Source organism: Jaculus jaculus, chromosome 12, assembly GCF_020740685.1.
Source record: "Jaculus jaculus isolate mJacJac1 chromosome 12, mJacJac1.mat.Y.cur, whole genome shotgun sequence".
NCBI lineage: Eukaryota > Metazoa > Chordata > Mammalia > Rodentia > Dipodidae > Jaculus > Jaculus jaculus.
In genome coordinates this window covers 49,029,188-49,053,390 of record NC_059113.1, presented here as the reverse complement: position 1 = coordinate 49,053,390, position 24,203 = coordinate 49,029,188, and positions in this window count along the sequence as shown.

Below are 24,203 nucleotides of genomic sequence, written 5' to 3'. Positions count from 1 at the left end.
GCTGTGGTTCCCAGACCCCCGCCCAGCCAGCACTCATGCGGACGGCTGAGCCATGAGGGCAGCAGGCACTGGAATACTAAGGAGGGGGCATCGGGGCTTGGAAGGACGTCAATGGACGTACACTCCTGGTTCCTGGTGCCTATGGCTCCTACTCCCACTGGAGATAGAAGGGTCACTGAGAGACCCTGTTGCAGTCCGGTTCGCATTGCTGGTAGAAATCACCCAACCAAGAGCAGCTTCTGGGGAAAAGAGTTTTATTTTGGCTTACAGGCTTGAGGGGAAGCTCCACGATGGCAGGGGCAAATGATGGCATGAGCAGAGGGTGGACATCACCCCCTGGCCAATATAAGGTGGCCCATAGCAACAGGAGAGTGTGCCCCACACTGGCAAGGGGAAACTGGCTTTAATACCCATAAGCCCGCCCCCAACAGTACACTCCCTCCAGGAGGCATTAATTCCCAAATCTCCATCAGCTGGGAACCTAGCATTCAGAACACCTAAGTTTATGGGGGACACCTGAATCAAACCACCACAGACCCTTTCTCAAAAAAGATAATAATAACTGAAGAAGACACCCACGTCTGGCTCCCACACACACTCACATACATCCCCAGGATCTGTAACTTTGAGCAGGGCTACTTCCTACGCAGAAAGTAGTTGTTATGGCGGAAACTGGTTATTTTTATGCTTGTGGAATTGCACGCACTTTCTCCTCTATTTATTAATATGCATAGTTTCTGTTTTCAAAATCTGCAATGAAAGAGAAAGGCTTATAAAGATATGCACACAAAATTTTATTTTTCCTAAATTCAAGGTCATCCTCAGATACCTACCAAGTCAAGGCTAGCTTGGGCTACATAAGATCCTTTCTGAGATGGGGAGGGGATATGGTGGAGAATGGAATTTCAAAGGGGAAAGTGAGGGAGGGAGGGAGTACCATAGGATATTTTTTATAATCATGGAAAATGTTAATAATTGAGAAAAAGCCACAAAGGAAAAAAATTATTCCTATAATGTAAAGATGAAGTACAAATTATACCTAGTGGGCAATTTTCAATTTTAACTCTACACATCTATTACTTATGCTTTTCAACATATATTACTTCGAATTATTTTAAACCAATAAAATTAAAAATAAATGAAATGTGTATTAAGAAAATTGGACAACATTGATATACAATAAACCTTTTTTAAGTTGCCCTCAGCTTGCCATTCCTCCTCATGGCTATCAGCCTCATTTCTTTTCTGTACATAACTGTAGTTATTATTTTGTCTGCATCCTTTCAAATCCTATGAACATACGCTCTACCAGAGAGCGTGTATTCACACAACTCTGTCTTTCATGTGTGAAAAGGGGCTGTTACATATCAAGTGATGGAGGATAGTTTTTTAGGCACTACATTTTGTTGCTTGCATTTTAATTGATTTATAAATATATCTCAGTCCATAGATTTCAATTTGATGTAGTCAGTTCTTAAACTTCCCTATATCTTTCATTGAGCAGAAAACTTTAGTCCCAGCCCAGGTTATACAATGCAATCTACTCTCTTTTGTAGCATTTTCTAGGCCTTTGTTGCTATCACATTTTCACTCTGAACTTTTTAATTTGCATGGATGATTCTGTATGTCAGAGGTAGGAGTTTAACATTTTTTTCCCTAAGTAGATGACTAGTGGTACCCACACCCTTGTTGATGGGTCTATACTATGCTTTTTCTATACTTGATTATTGCTATCAAAATATTCTCCAATTTGGGCTGAAGGGATGGCTTAGTGGTTAAGCATTTATTTGCCTGCAAAGCCAAAGGACCCAGGTTCAATTCTCCAGAACCCACATTAGCCAGATGCACAAGGTGGCACACGCGTCTGGAGTTCATTTGCAGTGCCTAGAGGCCCTGGTGTGTCCATTCTCTCTCTGTCTCTCAAATAAATAACTAAGTAAAAATGGAGGAAAAAAAAAAAAGAAAAAAGAAATCCCAGACATATAGGCTTAAAATTTTAAAAAATAAATATAAATATTCTACAATTTCATGCTTGTGGTCTCAAGTTGCATCACTGTCTTTGACTGTGCTTGTCTTGTCTATATAATGTTTTAACTTGTGTTGTTAGAGTGTGAATTGATGCCTGACCGACCACGCTCTCCTGCTGGCACTTCTTCAATGCAGTATTCTCTCAAAACCAGAGAAGCTAGGGTAGTACTGTGACCCTTAGCCCTAGCTCCTGGGGAGGCTGGACAGAGGAAGCACTGGAGACCAGGCATGAGGATGATGGGAAATATGATATGCTTAGCAAATTCCATGAACATCATTGTCACATTTCTTTGCCATAAAGTTAACAAACAAGGTGGTTTGCTTTCTTCAAGTTTCTGACATTATTCTCATCATCCCGTTAAAAAAAAAAAAGTAAAGAAGTGAAAATGAAGGGAGACCCAATCTCCTTTACTGGGTTTTAATGTTTCATTTTTTTGTGGATTTTCAACATAAGGTCTTTCCCTAGCCCAGGCTGACCTGGAATTCACTATGTAGTCTCAGGGTGGCCTCAAACTCAAGGTGATCCTCCTACCTCTGCCTCCCTAGTGCTGGGATTAAAGGCGTGTGCCACCACGCCCAGCCTATTTATTGGTGTATGTGTGTGTGTATTTAGTGAGATCTTCGTTATCTAGGTCTTGAACAATTTTATTAGTGTTGTCTTTGGCCATCTGTGTACATGTATGAGCACACACATGTGTATGTGTGTGTATCCTCCTAGAACATTTACTATTCAATTTGGGGGAAGCTATTGGCTTTTGTATTTTGTAATTATATATGCTCATCCATTCTGATATGAGTTGTTCCTTTTGGATTTTTCTTAGGAGAAAATTCTGCCAAAGAGAACTCTAAGATGACCCCATGTCATCTCCCCAGGTGTTGTCCTCAACATTACAGAGCGACAGGGCTGCTGCTGCAGTAATTAAGCTTACTAATCACTTGACTATATGACATAGAAATTCCCTGGGTCGACCTACCCTGATCACAAGAGCCTTTGAAAGCAGACTTTTCTCTGGTTGCAAAGATAAGAGAAATTCAGTTATTCAAAGCACCAGAGGGGTTCAGGGCAAGAGACAGGGAATTTAGACTTCTGGACCACAAGGAACTGGAATCTCCTAACAACACTCATGAGCATGGCAGTGGTTTTCCACCTGAGACACTCACACCACCATGTTCATTGCAGTCTCCTGAGCCCCAAACAGAGAACCAAGTACTGTTCACCTGGACTGTGGCTGACAGAAGAGAAAACAAATGAGCAGTGTGGTTTTTTTTTTCTTAAGATCCTTTGTGGTAATTTGCAACACACTGATAGAAAACATAAGTAATAACATTTACCATGACTGTGATTTGTTTTGTTTTGTTTTGTTTTGGTTTTTTGAGGTAGGGTCTCACTCTAGTCCAGGCTGACCTGTAATTCACTATAGTTTCAGGATGTTCTTAAACTCACAAAGATCTTCCTGCCTCAGCCTCCCAAGTGACGGGATTAAAGGTGCACCACTATGCCAGGCCTTGACTGTGATTTTGATCTTTCTTTTCCATACTTATTCTTCTACCCTATTTTTACTAGTCGACTGTAGTGTCTAGGGCCTCTACAACAAGTCAGACACTGATAGCAATGCTATAATCCTTGTTTGTTCCTGATTATGACTAGATTGGTGTTTCACCATGAGCTATTATATTTACATTATTCCCCCTTATCCTCTTCCACCCCATTGTAGTGGAGGAATCGTACTGTATGCCGCTCGGAGCCCAGCCCCGTACCAGCAAGGTATTGCTGTCCAGCTGGCTTCATAACTGTTTCCTAAAGATCTCACTCCACTGTTTTTTTTTTTTTAATTAGTTTTTTATTCTGCAAGTACAGGCAATTTGGTACCATTATTAGGCTCATCCATGACCTACCCTCTCCCCATTGGCCCCTCCTTGTTGAGGTATATGGGTCGTGCATTGTGGGGTCATTCCACTGTTTTAACCAAGCCAGCTTCATAATGGAAAACCTAGTAATGTGAGTAAACTTCACAAACACATGCTGACTGGTGCATTTTGTTCACTAGGAATTGAGTTCCTGGGTCAGAGGCTACTCTGCGTGAAGTCTGAAGGAAGTCAGGACACAAGCCTATGAGTGACTGGGACTGTGGGCAGCAGCGCGGACCATGGGGAACACATCTATATCCAGAGTAAGAGTCTGCCTAGTGAGGACCAAAGGCCCCCTTCAGGGGAAGGGCTTAGGAGGCCCCATTCCTCCAGCATATTCACAGGTAGTTAACAGCAGATGGGGGAGGAGCTCACGTGGCCCCAACCCTTACTGAGGAGCCACTGTCAGTTAGAGTTGTTGGGGGGGGTGGTTCTTCTAGCACCTATAAATAACCCCTTACCCTTCCTGTAAGCAACCCTAGTTAAACTCGTTGGGTTACCAAAAAGAAAAAGAATAGAAAAGAAAGGAAGGAAGAAGGGAGGGGAAGGGAGAAGGGAAAGGAAAAACTATCCATACACCCTGTACACACCCTTTTCCTTACAACCCATTCTTTTCTTTGCACACGTAAATGTGGGTGGGGGTGGGGGGTGTGCATTTGCTGCTTTTTGTTTTTTCAGGTAGGGTCTCTCTGTCTATCTCAGGCTGACCTGGAATTCATTATACAGTCTCAGGCTACCCTCAAACTCACAGTGATCCACCTGCCTCTGTCTCCCAAGCTCTGGGATTAAAGGTGTATTCCAACATGCCCGGCTGGTACATATGCTTCTTTGTATATGGCCTTGCAGGTCTATGTGTACGTGTGTGTGGAGGCCAGAGGTCAATGTTGGGTGTTTTTTCAATCACACTCCAACCTTATTTTTTGAGATAGGGTCTCTCTCTGAAACCAGAGATTACCAATGTGTCTAGACTAACCAACCATAAAATTTAAGGAATCCTCCTGTCTCTGACTTCCCATCTCTGAGATTACTTCTATAGTCCCTCAGTAGGCTTCTATGTGAGTGCTAGGGGTCCAAACTCGGTCCTGATGCTTGCAAAGCAAGCAGTAACTGAATAAGCCATTTTTCTAGCCCAGTGATAATACATTCTTAATGATTTTTTCCCAATCCTGTTTCTTTCAAATACTTCACTATTGAGCTACAACTAGTGGCTATGACTCATGAATTGATGCCATGTCTGACTAGTTCTAAGCAAGTTGTTCAAAGTTCTGCAAGCTCAGAAACTTTCATTTTAAAGAAGCCCCCAAAAGCAATTCTCATGTTGTTACTGTCCACGCAGCTAGAAGGGTACTATATGGGCACTTGTTATATAACTTCCTTCCACCTTGAGGGCTCCATCCTGTTTGGTGATGGGGTACAGCTGACGAGGCTTGATTTTATGGCATTACAGGTCAGATATGAACAAACTTGTGGTAGATGTGCCCCTCCGTTCCATGGTAATACGTGGCTAAGCAATTAGTCTGTGCTGAGGCCTAATTGTAGAATAAAGGAACCAGCTCTAGAAGGTACAAGAGCTTCATCTCAATATCCGAAGGCCCATGCTACAACTGCCTCTCCATGCCTGCCCAAGCCTGCAAATAGGGTTCCCACCTGCTGCTGAAAGTTCTGATAGTATTGGATATTCTGGATCATGTGATGCAAGTGTGAGAGTAGCTTGCACAGCAGCCTGGATCTGTTTTAGAGCCTTCTCTTATTCTAGATCCCGTTCCAAATTCTGAGTTTCACAGGTTACTTGGTAAATGAGCACAAATGACACACCCATAAAAGGAATGTGCTACCTTCAAAATTGCAAAGGGCTGCTAGGTATTATGCCTTTTTATTTTATTGGTGTTTAAAAAAATCTTTTTACTGAAAACTTTCATAAAGTATAGACAATATATCATGATCATAATCCCCTCCCATGACTCCTATTTCCTCCACCCCAATCTACCACCACTGAACCCTGTCCTCTTTCTAATTAGACTCTCTTCTATTTTGACATCATTGTTATGCATGTCATGTGTACGCAGTGTCAGCCATTGTGAGGTCATGAATATCAAGGCCTTTCTGCCTTTTTCTTTGTTGGAGGAGGGTCCAGAAGCCATTGCTTTCTCTTTAATTCAGAAGGAATATCTCAGTATGACCCCCTACCATCAGGACCCTCGAACTTTCACTGAGGCAGAAGGACTAATCCTTGCCACACTTGTTTCCCATGCAATGGTGCACAAATGTCTTCACAGTAAACTCAGATAAATCACTATATCTTGCTGCTGTTTCAATCAGCATCTTGTTATTAATGAAAAGAGCCAGTACGATGCATTGTGTAAAGAAAAGGTGACGAAGATGCCTGAGAACTAGAGCTGGGGATAATAGAGCACTCATTTAGCATGAACAAGCCCTGGGTTCGATCTCTAGCACTGTGAGGGGTAAGAAAAAGAGAGACTAATGGACAGAGGGAGGGGATATGACAGAGAGCAGAGCTATGAAGGAGAAAGTGGGGGAGGGGAGGGGAGAGGAGAGAAATACCATGGTTTATATATATATAAAATTTAAAAAAGCAAACACACATACACACACACAATACTCCCGGAACTAAATGATGACATAGAACTGGAGAGTTGATTTCCCCTGAAGATAGGAGAATGAAGGTGCACTTCTGACATTACCAGTGAAAAGCAAACTGCTTCCAGAACTTCAGCAACAGAAGAGGAAGGCTTTCCAGTTAACAGCATGAGAGGCCAGGGAATGTGGGAAGCTGCACATGCTACAGTAGCTGGCTGATGTCCTGCCTGATTAAGCCGTGTCTCTGGGAGTCTCTGGTCCAAGGCAGACTTGTTCACTTGATGGAGAATTCTCTTACTTGTGTGTCAAGTAAAGCTTCAGAAGGCTTCTTTTTAATTTTTTTAAGAGTGTATTTTTAGGGCTGGAGAGATGGCTTAGCGGTTAAGCGCTTGCCTGTGAAGCCTAAGGACCCCGGTTCGAGGCTCGGTTCCCCAGGTCCCACGTTAGCCAGATGCACAAAGGGGCGCACGCGTCTGGAGTTCGTTTGCAGTGGCTGGAAGCCCTGGCGCGCCCATGCTCTCTCTCTCCCTCTATCTGTCTTTCTCTCTGTCTCTATTGCTCTCAAATAAATAATAAAATTTTAAAAAAAGAGTGTATTTTTATTATGTATGTATGAATTTATTTACTAGAGACAGAGAGAGGGAGAGAGAATGGGCACGCCCGGGCCCTTACGGCAAATGAACTCCAGATGCATGTGCCACCATGTGTATTTGCATTTGGCTTACATGGGACCTGGAGAATCAAACCTGGGTCCTTAGCCTTCACAGGCAATTGCCTTAACCACTAAGCCGTCTCTCCAGCCCAAGGCTTCTTATCTAGTTCACTCTTAGAAGTACCGTGACCAACTGGCCAGTGCCATTGGGCTCCATGAGTCAGACCATTCCAACTGCCACTTTGGCCCTGTTGTCTTTTACTGAAACCACACCCATCTTAGTTTTGGTCATTAGTTTTATCACTTGGCTCATGGCACCCTGGAATTTAAAGACATTCATTGCATTTAGATTTCACAATCTGGGACAGTAGCTCTGTGGTGGTTACTTTTGCCCTACAGAGAAAAGTGCACATTAAGCTCTTAGGATGCAGAAAATCCCTTTGCAACTTTTTTTGTTTTGTTTTGTTTTGTTTTGTTTTGTTTTGTTTTGTTTTGTTTCTCAAGGTAGGGTCCTGCTCTAACTAACCCAGGCCAACTTGGAATTCACTGTGTAGTTTCAGGATGGCCTCCAACTCACAGAGATCCTTGTACCTCAGCCTCCTAAGCACTGGAATTAAAGGTGTGCACCATCACGTCTGGCATAACTAAATTTTTTTGGAGGTAGAGTCTCACTCTAGCCAAGGCTGAACTCAAACTCACAGTGGTCCTCCTACCTCTGCCTCCCAATGCCAAGATTAAAGGCATGCACCACTATGCCCAATGCCCCCCCTTGCAAATGTATCTCTCACATTTATAATAAGACTGTGTCATTATGGTTTAAATATAAAGTACCCCCCAAGCTCATGTTATGAAGACTTGGTCTCTAGCAGGTGGATCTCATATTGAGAAGTGAATAGAGGTCTGGACCTGATCAATCCACTCATTTATTCAGAATAGGTTCAGAATGATTGCTTTCTTTTTTGGGGGGGAGGTTCAAGGTAAGGTTTTGTTCTAGCCCAGGCTGACCTGGAATTCACTATGTAGTCTCAGGGTGGCCTTGAACTAACAGCAATCTTCATAACTCTGCCTCCCAAGTGCTGGGATTAAAGGCGTGCACCACCACACCTAGCTTGAGAATAATTACTTTTAATGGCAAAGAACCCAGCAGAATCATGGAAACCTTCCTACACCTCCCCATTTAACTTTTCAGTACCATATTCCTTCTCAATAAATGCCCTCACTTAAAAGGGGTCCCTTGTGAGGTTGGGAATTTAATTTGTATAATTAATTAATAATCATAATTGATTTGTATAATTAACTTAATCACATGCAAGGTACAATTCTGGGTTTAGCTTTTCAGCAAGGCTCATGTTGCAGGGAAAGGAATTAAGAAGATGCAGAAGGTCTCAGCCCATTCGTATGGACTTGGGTCAAGCCCCTGAGCTCATTCTTTTCTCTCCTTGACTTTATCCAGCACAAGTAGGAGCTACCAGCCAATGTCACTTTGTTCATCAGTTTCATAACAACTCTTATCGATATTAAACTCTTGTTACTTAAAGCTACCTAAAAAAACCATCTGGGAATGAGTAAAGGAAAGGTGGAGGGAGGGCTAACCAAAATCTAAGAGGATATAAATAAATAATATCAAATCCTCTGGTTTTGGACAATGGAACACTTGGGAGCTGTAGATCATTGCTAGATAATTTTCAGTGCCAGGGATGGGATACGTTCCAGTGAGTTGTAGGCCAGGGAGGTCTCTCATGCCCCCAAAACATTATAGGACATTGTCGAGGCCCTTGGTTTCCCACCAGGAATCGATGGTAAGACCCTGTTGCTGAAGACTCCACATACTTGGGCTGCAAGGCCACTGAGAAATCCTGCTGGAACTGAGCTGATAACCTCCTCCATGTAGACCACCTGACAGAAAGCTGGAAGAAGCCATTTTACATGCAGTTCAATGGGAGAAAGAGATACCACCAGTGAAGATACTCAACAGTGGACACTGCAAGCCTTATAATTGGCCAGCCAGGCCAAATGAGCCAATGGGTACGATAGTGGCAAATCTATCATGGTGGAAACAAACTGCCCTCCAATTGGACTGGAGGCCCACTCCATGGGAGGAAATACATCCCTGATACTGAAAACTTAAAACAGGGGTAGTCCTAGAGGTGTAACATCTGCTGATGTCTGGATAAATGTATATACTATGCTTATCAAACTGCCCAGTAAGTACTTCTCTTAATATTCATACCCTTATATTAATGCTACTCTCACTTTGGGTAGAGAATCTTCTCTTTTCAGATGGAAGTGACCTTGGGACGATTCAGAAGGTATCATGTGCTGGAAAGAAGTGACTAGAGTACCAAGTAACATCTTGATCACATCTTCCAAGGCTCAGGGGCTAATGCGGAAGAGGTAGTGGAAAGAATCTAAGAGCCAAAGGAAGGGTAGGACTCCTTATAACGTGCTCCCTCCAGACAAAAAAATGGCCTGGATATCCATGACCTCATAGTGCCTGACACTACCTACACAAGACCATCATAAGAGGAGGAAAAGATGATTACATAAAAATGAAAGAGAGACTGATTGAGATGGGGAGGGGATATGATGGAGAATGGAGTTTCAAAGGGTAAAATCAGGAGGGTGGGAGGGTATTATCATGGGATATTTTTTATAATCATGGAAAATGTTAATAAAATTTGAGAAGAAAATAAATAGAAATAAAAAATAAAAACCATTTGGCAAGTACATGGTGTATACAAACGTGTATATGCATTTGTCCATATATGTGTATATACACATATGTGTGTTTGTATATATGTATATACATACATAAATACATACATAGATACAGTGAGAAAGAAAGACATGGGTTCCATATTGTGTAGTTTGACAAGTCCAAACTGTGCAGAGTAGTCCAGTAGGCTGGAATCCCAGGGAGGCCTTGATGTGGCAGAAGGAGTCCAAAGGTGCCTTCTGACGGTGCTAAGTAAACAATTAAAGAATGCAGGGGACCACGAGGGAGGGGCGTAAGTGGTGGGAGGATAACTAGGACATGTATGGAAACACCATAATGAAGCCCTGAGTCTGTATAATCAATACACACTAATAACAAAGATGAATCATCAACCTAAATTAAAAAAAAAACCTGACAACTCTAAAGCCATAGAGGGCAATCTAGGAAAGAATACAGATGACTTGGAAGTTAATAATGATGTTTTGGATACTACTGTAGGAAAAAACCTCCACAGGGGGTCCCCACGCTCTGCCCGGATAAGGCGACACCCCAAATCACTCACTCACGAGAAGCGGTCTTGATGCAAACTGCAAGAGGATTTTATTCCAAGCGCGCTGGGGCCCACAGTCGTACACCGCACAGGGGTAGAGGACTGCAGAGCCCCGAATGCAGGAATGGGGTAGTTTTTATAGGGTTTCTAACAAAGCCTGTGCCTTAGACCAATCATTTTCTAATATTAGGAGCCCCGCAGGGTGTTAGCCAGTCAGTTGGTGCCACCCCATAGTTTCTAAGCCAATTAGTTTATGACCTTGGTGGTCAGCGTTTGCGCAGGTCCTTGGGTGGGAGTAGCAGAGTGTGGTATCAGTCTCCTGTGACCTTGGAGGTCAGCACTTGTGCAATTCCTTAGGTGGGGGTAACAGAGTATGGTATCAGCCTCCTATGACCTTGGTGGTCTGAGGCAGGCTGCTACAGCCTATGGTGCGAGTTACTAAGGCTTACAGTGTAGGCTACTAAGGCTTACAGTGTGGGCTATTAAGGCTTATGGTGCAGGCTATTTACAGAAACCAAATAAGTGGTTCACTTCATTACTCATTTCCCATCCTTGAGGGCTATCTCATGCCCTTTTACCTAGCTTTATATTAGGAGTGGGCTCTGATACAATGAGAAGAGGGATTCTTTACTTGCTTCTGACAGAGAGTAAAACCTGGAGTTTGAGGTATGCAGGTGGCCCGCTTAAGCTCCCTTTGGAGTGTGATAGTATTTCTGAGCTTCTGAATTCTTGGGCCTTTCACTACTACAAAAGCTTAAAACATGAAATTAAAAAAAAAAAATCAGTAAGTTGAACTTCCCTGAAATTTAATATTTCCTTTCTGAGAAAAATAGCTGAAATAATGAGCAATCGATAAGTGGCATTATTGAGTAAATAGACCTGGCAGACATCTGCAGAACATCCAAACACTGAGAATGTACATTCTTCTCAGTGACGCATGACAGCATCTGTAAAATACCCGACATCTTGGGACACCAAGAAAGTCTTAACAAATTCAGGAGAAAGTGAAAAATATGGAAGAATGGATGGAAGGAAGGCAGGAAGGACTTCTTATATCCTATGTTATCACAATGGAATAAAACCGTGAGCCAACAGCAGCAGAATCTGAAGAACATAGCCCAACTCATGGAAATTGAATAACGCGCCTCTGAAAAATAAATGGATTGCTGAAGAAATTAAAAGGGAACCTGAAAAATTTCTAGAATAAATGAAAACCAAAATGGACTAACATGAAGCGTTTTGGTTCCCTGTGTACTTTCCCTCATGCTTCTAAGATATTTCACTGTCCACAGTCTTTGGCAGCTCTCTTATCTTTATGAGCTCTTGCTGGAGTTAATTCAGTACCTTTATGACATAGAGAAAAAAATACACAAAACAACCAATCCACAACCAGGTCTGCCTAAAACTTATCCCAAAGAAGAACTTTAAAGCTGAATGATATATAAATAGTTAATCTTATTTTGTTATATTATACTATTAGTGTAATTTATTTGCAATTTTCTATTTAATAAATTGGTAAATTTGTGTATATTGCTATGTCTCATATACTAAAAATGAAAACAGTAAATAGAAATGTGAAAATGTTAAAAAATATAAGATTGTGCTTTGATAAGGAAAGGTTAAAAAGAAAAGAAGTTATTTTGCATAAAAAGAATTTTTGTATAATAAAGTAAGATTTTGTTCTAAAAATAAAATGTAAAAGATGGTATGGCAAGATGGTTCAGTGGTTAAAAGTTCTTCCTGATGAGAGCCTCAGAATGTCTAAGAAGACCACTGGAGTTTGATCCCTAGGACCCACATAAAACAGCTGGGTGTGGCCCCACACATTTGTAACCCCAGTTGAACATAGATCCAAGAATTGCCAGAGTTCTTGGGGGAAAAAAATGCAAGCTCCAGGATCAAAATAGACCCTTGCTCAAGTAAGAGTGGCCAGAAGCATGATGGACACCTGACATTCTGCTCTGGCCACTGCGGCCAGTGCATCCAACACAGGTGAGCACGCAGGGCACGGTTGCAGCTTCCTTCTCACTGCTGGACAAAGCACTAGACCAAAAGCACCTGGTGGGAGGACGGAGTTTATTTTGGCTTACAGACTAGAGGGGAAGCTCCATGATGGCGGGGGAAAACAGCGGCATGAGCAGAGTGTGGACATCACCTCTTCACAGCAGGTGGAAAATAGCAGGAGGAGAGTATGCCAAGCACTGGCAAGGAGGAATGGGCTATAATACTTATGAACCCGCCCCCAACAATACATCTCCTCCAGTAAGTCTCCAGTTCCCAAACTGCCATCAGCTGGGGTCAAGCATTCAGAACATATGAGTTTATGGAGGGCAATTGATTCAAACTACCACGAACACTTCATGAGCACATACATGTGCATTAAACACACACACACACACACACACACACACACACATACACGTGAAAGAAAATATGGAGGGAAAACCCCCAAAAGCTTAAATACTTTGCAAAAGATCACAGCAAGTCACACAAAGTTTGTGGAAGGTAAGATATAAACGTGGCAGGCTGGAGAGATGGCTTAGCGGTTAATCGCTTGCCTGTGAAGCCTAAGGACCCCAGTTCAAGGCTCGATTCCCCAGGACCCACGTTAGCCAGATGCACAAGGGGGCGCACGCGTCTGGAGTTCGTTTGCAGAGGCTGGAGACCCTGGCGCGCCCTTTCTCTCTATCTGCCTCTTTCTCGCTCTGTCACTCTCAAATAAATAAAAGTACCAAAGAATTTTTTTTAAAAGATATAAACGTGGTATATGTGATAATTAAAGGCTATTGAAACTTCTAAGGTTAAAATTCATTACACTGATATTGAGCTGCCCATGGAAATATTTATAAAAATTGGGTTTAAAATTTATATTAAATCAAGATAACTGTGTTTTCTGCTATGTCTGTCAAGTTTTTAACTGGTTGGGAAAACCGAGTCTTAACAAAATTACAGTTCATTTTAAACTGCTTTTTGTTTTTTAAATCAAAACTTTATCAAAATAATACAAAAGAACACAAAAGCTAAGACTATAAGATCTGTGAGACTGTTCTTCTGGTGTTCAGATACAAAGACTTGGAGGCCAACCTTAATGAAGGTACAGGGGCTAGGAGGACAGGTAGCATTCTGTCCTTTGTCACCCAAACTCAGCCAAGACCCTAGAGATGATGGAACTTCTCACAAGGAACCCTGTTACTCTAGAAAGTCACCCGTACTCTTGAAAGGGAGGTCATGGAGGCACCAGAGACTGGACTTTCACCAGTTCACATCCTGAGGAAGGACAACCAACAGAGAGGGAAGCCGTGTGGTTAGCAAAACTCTGATAGATTCTTACAAGTGGCAAACTGATAGAAGGACATTAAAGGAGCCACAAGCCTCCTCCCAAGTCCCTAAGAGTCACTCCGCAAGAGTTTCACCAAACTTTAAAAGAGGTTAATTTCTGGCTACCTATATGCTCTTAAATGACCAACAAGAAAATATAGCCAAAAGATATAATATTCAAAATAGCAAACAAGTCATCAACACATATGAAAGAGAGATGCCAAAGCAACAATCTTGAATCCACATGAAATGCCTTAGATCTGACCATTGCTCACTAATGATTTTCTTCTTGACAGAGAAACAGCTGTTCAAATATGTGACATAACAACCCTATTGTGATTTCATCAAACATGACAGTACCTCCTGGGACCTACAACCAAGTATTAAGATTAGTGCTGCTCCATCATGGAGATTAAGTTCTGTTCAAATCTCTCTCATCTCTTTCTACCTCCTTAAGCCCCACTGGGAAGGGAGGGACCTCACACTATGAGTCTAGCCACTTCAACAGCCATCAGTTTTTCTGCTCAAGTCAAACCTTAGAAGCCTAAGGAAGAAGCTGACACAAATAAGCACCTTTTCAAAAAAAAAAAAACGGGCTGGAGAGATGGCTTAGCGGTTAAGCGCTTGCCTGTGAAGCCTAAGGACCCCGGTTCGAGGCTCGGTTCCCCAGGTCCCACATTAGCCAGATGCACAAGGGGGCGCACACATCTGGAGTTCGTTTGCAGAGGCTGGAAGCCCTGGTGCGCCCATTCCCTCTCTCTCCCTCTGTCTTTCTCTCTGTCTGTCGCTCTCAAAATAAATAAATAAAAAATTTAAAAAAAAAAAAAAACCTCAAATAAGCCAGTCCTCTACTGGGCCCTGAATTAGAAAGGCAATCAGGTCCATTTGGCCTAAAATTTGTTTTCCATTCACTTAATTGCCTATTTACATGGACAACCAGTTTTCTTTCTGTGTAGGCTTAATCTCCATTTGTCCACTAACTAGACTCGAACTTTCACCTTCATACATTTAACCCCTGGTGTGGGAACCAGCCACCAATGGCAAGCCCTTGTCAATGCATTTCATTAACATATCTGATCTAAAACATTTCATGAATATCTCTTGTCCCTGATTCTCTCTTTATTTCAACTTTCTGCCAATGATTTCTGTCTCCAAATCATCTGTTCATGGACTGAGCAAGTGTCTTTCTCCAGAGAGAAGGAGATTAATACATAATTTCAATGAAGAAAATATTTTTTTAATGTAGCTAGATAATTTTAAATAGATGACATATTTCCTCAGGCACTATTGTAAACATGACGTATATGTTACTTTCTCATTGCTGGGACAAAATACCCCACTAGAAGCAGTTTCTGGAAGGAAAAGGTTTATTCCAGCTTACAGTTTCAGGAGAGTATCCATCATGGCAGGGGAAGCACGGCAGGAACGGGCAGCTGGCGTCACTGCTCCACATCAGCAGGGAGGAAAGACAGAGCATGTGAACAGCCAGGAGGGCAGGACTATAAAATCTTCAGGCTTACCTCTAGCGACACACCTCCTCCAGCAAGGATCCACCTCATAGAGGCTCTACAACCGTCCCAAACAGCACCACCAACTGGGGGTTATATATTCAAACATACGAGTCTGTGGGGGACATTTTGCATTCAAACCACCTGTGGTGGTTTGATTCAGGTGTCCCCCATAAACTTAGGTGTTCTGAGTGCTAGCTCCCCAGCTGATGGATATTTGGGAATTAATGCCTCCTGGAGGGAGTGTATTGTTGGGGGCGGGCTTATGGGCTTTATAGCCAGTTTCCCCATGCCAGTGTTTGGCACACCCTCCTGTTGCTGTGTTCCATCTTATGTTGGCCAGGGGGTGATGTCCACCCTCTGCTCATGCCATCGTTTCCCCCTGCCATCGTGAAGCTTCCCCTCAAGCCTGTAAGCCAAAATAAACCTCTTTTTCCCAGAAGCTACTCTTGGTTGGGTGATTTCTACCAGCAATGCGAACTGGACTGCAACACCACCACATATGCCTATGACTGTTTTCACCTGGCTTATTTACAGCAGTTCTTCTGTCATGATTCTGAAGTTGCCACAAGAAAAAAAATGCAGTTTTACCACCTTGTCTTGGAAAAGATACTCTTTTAATGGGTTTACCCTCTGACTTTACTCCCAGAGTTTAACTGTCATCCTGTAATAGTGTGAATGTGAAATGTTCCCAGTAGTCTTATATATTTGTGATTAAGCCTCATACTCAATCCTCAGCTGGTGGCAATTTGGGAAGTGAAACCTTGCTGTAAGAATTATTTAGCTTGGGGTATTATAGCCAGCTTCCCCATGTCAGTGATAGCTCACTCTTGCTGCTACCTCCCAGCTGCTGTGGCAAGATGTGATGCCCAGCTTCTGCTCTGCCATGCTATAACGAAGCTTCTCCTTTAGACTATAAGCCAAAATTAATCCTTTCCTTCTATAAGCTACTTCTAGAAGTTCAGGTAACTGAAACATACTTTTTAGATACTACAATTATTCTGTGGCCAAATACTGTGTCAGGCATCCTACTGTTGGAAAACTAATTATGAGCCACTGACCTCAAAAAGAAGAAGGGGAAGGAGAAGAAGTCCTGGCAAGGGGAGAAAAATGCCAGGTGCTGGTAAGCTTGGATATTCAGGTTGGTTTTCCCTCCTTAGTGACTGGTGATTGTCAGGACTGTATCAGCTAACCCCAAGCTTTGGAGGGTTCAATTTATGCCCACATTCAGCAAGAAGTCAGAGTGGCCATTGCACCTTTCCCAAATAGCAGTTAGGGTTGTTTCTTGGGTAGAGGTGGGAGATATGTTAGAGAGTAGGAGGAAGAAACTTGCTGGGTAGTTAAGGAAGGGATTTGAGAGTCTGAAATGTCACTCTGTGTCCATGGCTACAATTCAGCTACTTCTTGACAATAGTTTTGCCTTTGGAATGTAACAGTTAAGGTAAATGTTAGGGTTAAGACAGCAAAATTTTAACTAGAGGAAAAGAATAAGAGGGTTTTAAGCTGCGCGTGAGGTAGCCCAGATGACCAGATAAGCTGAAGGACAGACAACAAAACTGTTCTCAGCAGCCTCCTCTTGGCCCCAGTATCAGTTACTTTTTCATTGCTAGGACAAAATGCCCAACCTAAAGCAAATTATGAAAGGAAAAGGTTTTAATTAAGCTTACAGTCCCAGCGTAGCGTTAATTATAATGGGGAGAGCATGGAAAAAGCAGGGAAATGACATCATATTGTGAAGTTAATAGGAAGGGAGAGGGAACAGCAAGTGGGACTGGACTATACAACCTCAAGGCCCCTCCCCAGTGACACACTTCCTCCAGCAAGGCTTCACCTCCTAAAGGTTCCACAACCTTCTCAAACAGGGCCATCAACTGGGGAGTATCCAAACACATGAGTCTACGGGGACATTTTACATTCAAACCACCACAGTCACCATAGCACCCAGCTTGTTTTTTGTCCTTGGTTCAGTTCTGCCTCTCCCTTAAAAAGCTTGCAGATATCCAGCCAGGTGTGCTGGTGCACGCCTTTAACCCCATCATTTGGGAGGCAGAGGTAGGAGGAACACCATGAGTTTGAGGCCACCCTGACTCCATAGTGAATTCTAGGTCTGCTTGGGCTAGAATGAGACTCTACCTAAAAAAAAAAAAAAAAAAAAAAAAAGCTTTCAGGTATCCATTGAAACCACCCCTGGTCCAGACACTGAGACAAAGAGGAACATAACCAGTCCTATGATTGGAAAGAAGACACGTAGACACCTCACGGAGATTGACAATTGGGGTACAACTATACTTCTCCATATCTGAGTCCAGTCATTTTAAAGATAAGCTTATTTCTCTATCCAGAACCTTATAAACCCATAGAGCATAGTCATTTGGTGGCAACCTGTTCAGGTCCTCTCTCTGCTGCAAAGAACTTTTTACTTTCCTTTCTCAAACTTAATATGGGCTGGAGAGATGGCTTAGCAGTTAAGGCACACGCCTGTGAAGACTGAGCACCCAAGTTCCATTCTCCAGGTCCCACGTAAGCCAGATGTACATGGTGGCACATGCATCTGGAGTTTATTTGCAGTGGCTAGAGGTCCTGGTGCACCCACTCTCGCTCTCTCTCTTTCGCTCTGTCTCTAATAAATAAATAAAAATAAAATCTTTAGAAAAATGAAAGAAGCCAGGTGTGGTGGCACACGCCTTTAATCTCAGCATTCGGGAGGCAGAGGTAGGAAGACTGCTGTGAGCTCAAGCCACCCTGAGACTGCATAGTGAATTCCAGGTCAGCCTGGGCTAGAGTGAGACCCTACCTCAAAAAAACTTAACATAAGCTTTTTCTCTAAAGTTGCTTTCTCTCTATAATAAAGTTCCTCCTTTAAAACATCTTTCATTGTTCATGGCTTCATTCTTCTAGTTCCACAAGCCAGAGAACCCAGAGCCACTGCCTCAGTAGAGCTTTGGTGACTGTTGAGAGTCCAACACCCTCATTCCTGAGTTAGACCCAGCTGACAGCTAAGATATGGCATTGTTACACTCTGACATTCACATGTTCAATGTGTCACAAGGACACCTATACACACATCATGCCTATGCCAAGCACACACTTAAACACAAATAAAAAAGAAGCCAATAAACATGGAAAAATCCTCAAAATTACAGAGCTGCAGATTAAGACTATGAGATACTACCACAGGCCTGTTGGAAGTGCTAAACCTAGAAAGCTGACGTCATCAGATGTACCTGAGGATATAGAACCACATTCCCTCTTTGAGTACTGGTATTAATGTGAAATGGTCTAACCATTTTGTATGACTTTTCAGGGAAGATGTGGACAAATATCGACTTACCCCAGAGAGTACACCAATAACAGACAAAAGAAATGATTCCACACAAGAGCATGTGTGAGGGGTTACTCACAGGAGCACGGGTAAGGGATTACTTACAGGCGTGAACATCATCAGAAAGCCCATCCCAGCATGGGTCATGACTCAGGAAAGCTAGCTACATGGAGGTCCCTACACAAGGCGCAAGCAGCTCTGTTAGTGGGAGGGTCTCTCTCCCTGGCAATTGTTACTTTGGTATAACTTTGGCCTTGTAAGTTTCAGGAGCTTCCTAAGACAGGTAAATTTTGTTTTACTTCCTGAACTTTAATGGAATATTGCAATTCCAAGAAAATAACTACACAATAATCCACTTTGGCAAACAATCTGAAAGTTTCTAACAAACCTGATTATATTCACACCATCCAACCCATTTGTTGGAGTTACCTTCATGTTTCTGGGACAAATTTATGAGAAAAAAGATGCTTATTTCAGGCTTACAGATTTCAGGGGAAGCTTCATCATGGTGGAGGAAGCTGGCTCACTTCATCAAGCATCCATAGTAGAGAGACAACAGCCAGCAGCAGCAAGCATAAGCCAACTCTGAACGCACACCTAGGACCGAGCTCAAGATCAACCCCCAATGACACACCTCCTCCAGCAGGGCTCTGCCAGCTGGAGACTTAAGTAGGAAGCTTGATCTTAGTCAAAACTACCTGAGGCTATGGGGAACATTTACGCTCAAATCACCACATAAGAAGTTGTATTTTTGGTATTTATCCAAGAAAGTGAAAATTTATATTCAAAAACCGATGCATGAAAGTTTATAAAAGCTTTGATAACTTATAAAACTTGAAAGCAACTCAGTTGTTCATAGTAGCACAGTGGGTTAGAACCACACAGTCGTTTTCTTCAATAATAAAAACAAATGAGCCATTGGTTCTCTAAATCCATGGAGGAAGCTTAAATGCATAGAGCTACGTGGAAGAAAGCAGTGTGAACAGGCGTATATATATATATTATTCCACTGTATAATTCTAACTATGTGAATCTGGAAAAGACAAAGGCATGGGTAGAGTAAAATATTCAGTGGTTGCCAGGAGTTGAGGGGCATTGGGAAGGATCACTGGGTGAAGCACAGGGGAATGCCAAGGCAACAAACTCCTCTGCTATTCTGTGACGATGGAAACATTGGAGTATATATCTGCCAAAACCCAGAGCAAGCCCTAATGTAAACCATGGGTTTTAGTTAATAACAATGCTTCAATATTGGTTCGTTGATAGTAACTATTATAACACTCTAATGCAAGAAGCTACAAATAGAAATTTTAGGGTGAAGGTAGGTTGACGATTTACAAAACTGGTTCTTTCCTGCTCGGTTTTTCTTTACACTGAAAGTTGTTGTACAAAGATTTTTTTTTTTAATTTTTTATTTATTTATTTGAGAGCGACAGACACAGAGAGAAAGACAGATAGAGGAAGAGAGGGAGAATGGGCGCGCCAGGGCTTCCAGCCTCTGCAAACGAACTCCAGGCACGTGCACCCCCTTTTGCATCTGGCTAACGTGGGACCTGGGGAACCGAGCCTTGAACCGGGGTCCTTAGGCTTCACAGGCAAGCACTTAACCGCTAAGCCATCTCTCCAGCCCAAAGATTTTTAAATTTAAAAATGTCCACCAGTTTTACAGGTCTTCTGCCAGCGCCCAGCCAACCTCAGAGAACACCTGTAGAGGGTTTATGGAGCACCTTGGGGGTTGCCCTGGCTGCTACAAATGCTCATCCTGTGTGCAGGGCAAGCTGAAAGCAGCATGCTGCTACTGCCCACAGGAGCGAATTCCAGTGCGAAACGGGAATCAGAGGTCAGCACCCAGATGTCTTGTCCATGGTGGGAGGGGTCTGAAGGGAATCCTTAGATCTGTCTTCCATAAGGTCCTGATGGACTGGACCCTGGCTGTCCACAGCAGTACCCACTCACTAACACACTTTTGGTGGCATTCCTGGTCCCATGGGATGATAAGAGATATCATTTGTACTGTCTTCCTGTTTAAATTATCAATATTGCTGTGGTTTTATTTCCTCTACTTTTCAAGGAAAATGCAATGTTTTTACTACCGGATGAATTGAGAATTTGCCCATGAGCTGGCCTACAACATGGCAGTTCTGAAATTGTTTCTATAGAAAAATGGAAAAGGATAAAGTTTAGGAACCAAGTTTGAGAACATATAAATCAAATATTGCTTTGTGCCAACACAAAATGTTAGAAAGCAAATTGACTCACCATTATTTGTAACCAGATCTGCCATTTTAGATTTTTTCTACTCTCTTTCTTTTTTATTTATTTTGTTTGCTTGATAATGACCACATTCAGAAGTTTCTGTCTGGTTCCCTGCATTTGCAAGCAATTGGCATCATTCCATTCTGCTAAGAAAATTCAGTAGTGTTGCCTCCTGTGAAAATAGCTGCTCCTGGCTAAAAGGTTTAGTTTATCATTTACTCAGAACGTTTGTGTAGTTCCACTCGGTTAGGAAGCAAAAATGGGGCTGATCACTTTGCAGAAAGACAAGTCAAATCAAGGAATGCTCTAAACCATGAAATGAAATTTAATTAAATATTGGAAAGACAAACATTTTCTAGTGAACAGATATTCCAAACTGGTAGTAAATGATATACAAAAAGAAATCATGGTTTTACTTAATAGAAAGCCTTTGTGGTCACTTTAGAAACTTTCCAAAGATGACACATGCAGTTTGTTATAGCCCAGCTTGCTCGACGAGTGCGAATGACTCTGTGAAGAGGTCTAAGATGGGCCCTCTCAGACTTTGCTACAGTAGAAAGTGAACAAGCAGCCCGGGCTGCATGGGTAATCTGCTGCATCCTAGCCTTTTGCCCCTGCCCTTATGTGCACAGTGAGTTAGCCTGATACGTATTTGACTTACGCGTACTTTTCTGTAAGAGTGATACTGTCCACTGTAACTATCTTACCAACTCTGATGCACCAAGAAGATAAAAGGGTGGTCTGCATCCTGTCTGCCTAGACTGGGCCATTACCTTCTCTCCTACCCTGCTGTTGGCACTCTTGCAGGGTTGCACACCCTCCAGCCAGACGCAACCTTAAAGAGAGCATCTTGGGGGATCCAACCCCACACAGCAAGGAGGTCTTCCTTGACTATGGGGGACACTGGAGGGCAAAGTCCTGAAGACCATTCAGCTCTAGGAAGCATCAGGAAAGGGTTAAGTGTTCAGAAAACATCTTCAAAGAAAGCAGACATTCTTGAGAATCATGTCTATAATGTTTGCTTCTTAAACAGCCTTGTTAAGATACAATCCAATACATAACTTATTTCAAGTGTTCTGCAGGGTGGTACAGCTAGCACCAAACTCTAACCTACCCAAAGCTAACTGGGACATTTTCATAACTCCTTCAGGAAAACCATGCAGCCATCAGAGACACTCCAGCTACCCTCCTGTGTGCACAGCTGTCCACATGCATGTGGAGAGCAGATGCTGACACTGGGTGTCTGCCTCAGTTGCTTGCTTCTTGAGATAACGTCGTTTACAGCACCCAATACTCTCAGATTTGGCCAGGCTAGCTAGCCAGTGAAACCCACAGATCCCTCCCCCATCTCCACATTTCCAGCTGCAGATCACCACACTTGGTATTTTACAATAGGTTTTGGGGATCTGGATTTGGATTCTCATGCAAGTGTGGCAAGCACTTTACCACTAAGACATCTTGCCACCCATCCTCTGTAATGTTTTCTTTTATTTCTTTATTATTGACAGCTTCCATAATTATAGACAATAAACCATGATAATTCCTTCCCCCCTCACTTTCCCCTTCACAACCACACTCTCCATCATATCCCCTCCTCCTCTCAATGAATCTCTTTAATTTTTTAATGTCATCATCTTTTCTTTCTATACTAATGGTGTTACATAGGTAGTGCCAAGGACTGCGAGGTCATGGATATCCAGGCCATTTTATGCCTGGAAGAGTGTATTATAAGAAGTCCTACCCTTCCTTTGGCTCTTATGTTCTTTCTGCCCCCTGTTCTGCAATGGGTATGAGCCTTGGAAGGTGTGATAGAGATGTTTTAGTGCTGAGCACTCCTCTATCACTTCTTCTCAGAACTCTGATGCCTTTTGAGTCATCCCAGAGGTTACCACCACCTGGAAAGAGGAGCTTATCTGACCAAAAGTGATTCCCTCTGTCTGTAGCCTTCACAACCCTCTCTTCTTGTCCTCTCATCACCCAAGGCCTAGGTTCACAGCCTCCCACACAGCGGAAGCTGTGTCCATTTGAAAGCTGAGCATCTACAGGCAAGGAGAGGAAAGGCCAGACAGGGCAGGTGGACTCTCAGTCTGTCACACTGTCTACCTAAATTAAAAGAAAGAGAAGGGGGGGGATTCCCCAAAGGATAAGGACACTTATTTGGGACCAGCATTGGGATGGGAGCAGCAGAGAAGGGCCATGGGAATAGCAGGGTGCCACAGTGAACTCCAAGTGTGCTCAAGGAGGCTGAGGTAGGGGAGATTGTAAGTAGTTTACAGATCTTTTGAAACAATAATCCATGCCCACAATGACTGGCAGCAGGAGTGGCGTCACTGAGCAGACGTCCTTGCAGAAGTACTTGTTGTAGCCTCATGTTACAACCTCCTTCAGAACCTCCCAGATTTCTTTATTTTGTTGCTATTACAGATGGAGTTTACTTAAATGAGAATAAATTGGAAAGTGACTGAGTAAGCCACCTGATGTTGACCTCTGGCTTCCACACACACATATGTATACATGTATCCTCATACACATGTGCACCCACACACATATAAATGCATACATACCCCCCACACACACACACATGCAAAAACAAAAAGGGACCATCAAGTGTTGGGCAGGAAGCTGCCTTTTTTCCAAAGAAATAAACTGTCTTATTAATGGAAACATGAAAATAAATAGTAAGAAGACTGCTTAGCTCATAATATTGTTGGAAAACAAAAACTGAGGACATTGCCTAACTCTAAACTTTCCTCTTTAAATCCAAATCGCCCCATAAAAGAGAGAATATCAGATTCCTATGTTTCCCCAAAAATATGTTTGTTGGGCATGCTGGTGGGGAACAGTGTCCTACACAGTTGCCCTCTTTGTTGTTTTTTTGGTTTTGATTTTTTTCTTTTGACAGTGCTGAGCACTGAATCCAGAACGTTCCACATGTTAGACAAGTGCCCTACCATGGATCTATATCACCAGCTGTTTTGATTTTTCATGCTGTGTCTGAACCTAGAGCTTTGTACATGCTAAGCCCAAGCCCTAACAGTGAGATACCCATCCCCCTCCCCCACTGCAGACTGGCTTTGCATCCAAGGAAGCAACTGGTATAGCTGAATTACACACACACACACACACACACACACACACACACACACACACAGTGCTGCCTTCATATGAAAGCATGAGTCCAGTTCCTAAGAATGTGATAAGATTTAGAGATTTGAAGTTTCTTTTAAAAATTTCCTTTATTTAGAAAGAGAGGCGGGGGAAGGTGGCTGGAATATGGGTGAACCCGGGTTTCTTGCTGCTGCAAACAAACTACAGATGCATGTGCCATTTCGTGCATCTAGCTTTAA